Source organism: Saccopteryx leptura, chromosome 2, assembly GCF_036850995.1.
Source record: "Saccopteryx leptura isolate mSacLep1 chromosome 2, mSacLep1_pri_phased_curated, whole genome shotgun sequence".
Taxonomy (NCBI): Eukaryota; Metazoa; Chordata; class Mammalia; order Chiroptera; family Emballonuridae; genus Saccopteryx; species Saccopteryx leptura.
Window position 1 is genome coordinate 373,719,160 of NC_089504.1, and position 5,105 is coordinate 373,724,264.

Below are 5,105 nucleotides of genomic sequence, written 5' to 3' on the forward strand. Positions count from 1 at the left end.
ACCCACTCTGGGACTTCTCTTGCTTTCTAATCTTTACAGATGTTCATCTCACTGAAGTTTTTCTTTCCCCCTTTATTTATTTATTTAATTAATTTTAATGGGGTGATATTGATAAATCAGGGTACATATGCTCAGAGAAAACATCTCTAGGTTATTTTGACATTTGATTATGCTGCATTCCCATCACCCAGAGTCCAATTGTCTTCCGTCACCTTCTAACTGGTTTTCTTTGTGCCCCTCCCTTCCCCAAACCTCTTCCTCTCCTCCCCCCACCCCATAACCCCCACACTCTTGTCTATGTCTCTGAATCTCATTTTTATGTCCCACCTATGTATGGAATCATATAGCTCTTAGTTTTTTCTGATTTACTTACAATATTTTGCTCAGTATAATGTTATCAAGGTTCATTCATGTTGTTGTAATGTCTTTGCTTGCCTTTGAGCGCTAAACTTTTAAATAGATTTTTGTTTGTGCAAATTTCTTTTGCCAGTGGTCTCTGTGTCACTATATCATTTTCAAGCTGTCTCAGTGTTTGTTTCTCATTAGCTCATTGAGGGCAGAGCCTCCTTTGGCCTAATATGTTATCTAAATCATAGTAAGTACTAATAAAATCATGTATTTAAGGACTAATTTCAAGGGCTGTGAAATTACCTGACCTGAATAAGGGTGGCAGAGGTCAAGATAGTAGACAATCACCATGATTAGAGAATCAAGATCCTCCTTCTGAGTCATATGATTTGGTCACATGTACAAGCTTCACTTCTGTTACTACACAGTCTTATATTTCTTTCTTTTTAAAAAAGTTTTTTCATTGATTTGAGGGAGAGAGGAAGGAAGAGAGAGAAAGGGAGAAAGAGAGAGGAGGCGAAGGAAGAAAGAGACAGAGAGAAGCATCAACTGGTTGTTCCACTTAGTTGTTCCATTTAATTTTGAACTCTTGGTATGTGCCATGACCGGGACAGAACCCCAGACCTTGGAGCACCGAGACAATGCTCTATCCACTGCGCCACCCAGCCAGGGCCTACAGCCTTATATTTCTAATCTCAAACTTCTTTAAATATAGGGAAGAACTGAGCTTAGTGGTCTAAATGTCTCTTCAATATTATCATATATTTTCCTTTAAGCTTCAGGCTCCCAAGAGGTTGTAAGTCTCCGACTTGGGACCCACTGGCTCTCTCTGAAGAAGGGCAGTGTACAGATACCGGACATCTGGACAAGGTTCCAAACTAAGCACCCTGACATTCCAAGGTCTAGGAATAATCAGTGTTCAATGTCTAGAACAGAGGGTTGAGGAAGAGTGAAAAGACATAAAAAGCATATACTATAAGGAATGATTTAAAGATCTGTGGGTGTTTCTTCAATAAAAGAAATGATTTTAGGAGTGAGAAAATATAAAAGCTGTCATCAAATGCATTTTAATTATAAAGGCTATAAAAACATAAATTTTTATCACTCAAATTGGATATAACAGTATGGATTAATTAAGGAACATATTTTTTTGCACAGTTACTGTTAACTATAAGTTCATTACTTTATTACTTTATTTTTTTAATTTACTCATTCAACAAATATTTATTAAGTCCTAACAGAAACCAGACACTGTAAGTAGGTACTGGAAACTCAGCGGAGAACAAAACGGCCATTATCCTGCTCTCATGGGGCTTAGAGTATCAGAAATATCAGAGCACTGGGGTCAGGAACCAGCTCAGCTGTGCCTAGGGGTGAGGGGTGGCGCAAAGGGAGAGGACATATGCTCTTGTGTGTCATATATGGACAGTGACTTCATTGCTTGAGTGGCCTCATACGTCAAAAGAAGTGGAAGAAAAGGGGTCAGAATAATTTGTAAGAAACACTGTGTTAATGACAATGCTGGTGGTAATAAAAAGAGTAAGCAAGAATTTTGGGGGGTAAATGTAATTGTTTCCAGACACTGAATTTGCTCAGTGATGTTTCCATTTTAAAAGTATTCACTGAAAGCTATAAAAAGACCTTTATTGTCAAAATGTGGCCATGAAACAAATGAAAAAAAATGTACTTTGTTATCGTACATTTAAAGTTCTGTAGCTTTAATGTTCCTTTTTGTACTGAAGAATTGTTACTATAATGCATTATTTTAGAATGCAAGTTTTCCTAAAATGCTAGTATTGAATGATGGAACAGACTGCATTTGAATTATATTTCTTGGTCTGCACGATCATGTGTCAAGGAAGACCAATGACCGCAAGCTGCAATGAAGGAGATTTTTGGTTCATCATAAGATGGACGAATTTCCTTCCTTATAAGGAAGGAAATCAGAAAGGATGACCATTTCTTTTTTCAGAATGGCAGTGAGTTGTCTCTATAATAGTAATGATCGTCGGCCTAGCGTGCGGAGGACCCGGGTTCGATTCCCGGCCAGGGCACACAGGAGAAGCGCTCATTTGCTTCTCCACCCCTCCGCCGCGCTTTCCTCTCTGTCTCTCCCTTCCCCTCCCGCAGCCAAGGCTCCATTGGAGCAAAGATGGCCCGGGCGCTGGGGATGGCTCTGTGGCCTCTGCCTCAGGCACTAGAGTGGCTCTGGTCGCAACATGGCGACGCCCAGGATGGGCAGAGCATCGCCCCTGGTGGGCGTGCCGGGTGGATCCCGGTCGGGCGCATGCGGGAGTCTGTCTGACTGTCTCTCCCTGTTTCCAGCTTCAGAAAAATGAAAAAAAAAAAAATAGTAATGATGATAAAAATGATGATAGCAATGGCAATGACTGTTTCTCGTACTGTTCCTCCATTGCCATGGGTTGTGCTTAAAGTTTTTCACACCTTATTTCAATTAACCTCAAAAATATCTAAGAGGTATTTTAGCGCATATATGTGTGCATGCGCATGTGCGATGAAACTGAGGAGAAGCTATGCGAAATGCTAGTTCAGAGTCACAGAGTTGGAAAGTGGCAGCACCAGGCTTTGAACCTCTGCGCTGGAGCACCAGCTCCCATGCCTCTGTTCCCAACTATGAGACTATTCTGTCAGGTTTTCATCACTAGAGGTGTTCGGGCATACATTGGATTATTGCATAAATGAAACAATAAAGATTGAGTTCGAACTTGAGATTGAGAAGGGGGTTTCACTGGGCTTAACATCTAAACCAGTAATTCTAAACATTTTTGGTAATTGATCTTGTTGAGAATTTGACAGCAATCTGTGGGCTTTTTCCCTTGGAAAAAAAAATCCATGTGTGTACACAGAGGCAAACAAACCATCACAATGCAACATTTTGGGAAGCGAGGTTATTCCCGCAGCCCGCGACACTGCCCGTGGGCCCTGGGTGGCAAGCCATTGCTCAGAAGATACTTTTGCTCTGGTACAGGCTTTTGGAGGTGAATTTCCCTCCAAGTTCTGCCCACACATGTTGAGATGGTACCACCACCATGTGGCACTAATAGGAAAAACAAAACACTGACGTAAGAAGAAGGAGAGCACTCCTTACACATTTCTCAAAGCAGGCTTCCTGTGCCCTTGGAAATCTCCCTTGGCTGTTACAACTTCGGGTGCATTCAGAAAAAACTCAGAAACAGAGCCACAAACCACATGGAAAGCCTCCACTGGTATTCTTTATGGGGCACCAGAGCCTGTCCCTCCCCAGCAAGCCCCACTGCCAATAAAGAAGTGAAGGAAAACTGGGGCGGGGGGGACAAGATCATGGAGAGAAAAGTGTCTATGGAAGAAAATATTTTTATATGTTGCTGATTTCTGGTTCCTGCCTTGCCTGATGGTGCATGTGTTTCCAATCTGGAACAAGCCTGAGAGCTTTGGATGCAGAGAGAGGCCATCAGGCACGGGGCCTCTCCTCTGCTACCCCCATCCCACCCATCTGCTCTCTGACAGACAGGAGCTTGGGCACTGAGGGCCTGGAAGACATTCCTCAGCCCCCACCCCCGACCCGGGACCATCTTAGTCTGGCACCCTTCTCAAAAAACATAGACGCGTGCCTGTAAGCACATGCGCATTGATGGGGTTTCATTGTCATTTAAACCTCCTCATGTGGACATTTGGATTGCAGAAGTTTCCGGGGGATTATGGATGCACATTAGGGCCTCCTGGGTCCCCTGGGGAAAATTACAGTGTTTTTCCTTTCCTCAGACCAGCTCTTCTATTTGAATGCATTGTTACAGGCTTAAGTAGTGCTTTGGCACCAGTCCTGGGAACAGGGAGCAGGGCTCTCCTCACAGGTTCCTGATGATTTCTGGGGAGGCTCTGCACGGGGCAGGTGTGCAGGGCAGGAGACGGAATGCCAAAGGCTGTGCAGAAAGCATGTTTGAGCTGCTCCAGCCCTGTCTCTGCTCTGCTTTGACTTGGGCCCTCTCTCTCATTGACTCCACTCTTGTTCCCATCCAATTCATCCACCACGCCGTCACCAGAGCAACCTTCCTCAATAACAAAAAAGTTATTATGGGGCTTAGAAACCCCACATGGCTCCCTGAGATCTTGTTATAAACAGTAATTACAGTAACATCTATCCGTTACTGAGCTCTTACTCTGCCCCAGGCACTTCGCAAAGTGTTTTCATGCAATACTTTGATAATCTCCTAAACAGCTTCACCAGATGAGGTTTACTGTCCTCCACACTTTAGTGACATGAAGGCTAAGATTGAGAGTATTTACTGACAAGGAAGCCGAGAGGGAGGGTATGCAACCAAGGTCAAACAGCTGGCTGCATGAAGTTGTGCAGCTTCTATATATCCTGCACAAGGACACCAAAAGGCAAGTATGTGAAAGGAGGCCTTAAATCCCGCCAGCCCTCTGCTGGCCAAGCCATTTCCCTCTGCAAGAGGCCCCTTTTCTGCTCTGCTCTGTATTCAGGGAGTTGCAATGTGCATTCTTCAAGTCTTAACTTACCACCATGTGTGATGACTGCTCCCTGGGCAAGTCCCTGTAATGTTGGTATTCATAGGGACCCAGAGATGATCCAGTATGGCTCCCCACTTCAGAAATGTACAGGTATGCACACAATAAAGGGGCAGAGGGCCCAGGGATAATTCTCTTTCCGTGGGCTAAGTGTACAGGTGGTGCTGTGCGCAGTATACTCAGAACACATAGGAAAACCATCCTCTCCAACTTGTATGGGGGGAGGGGGA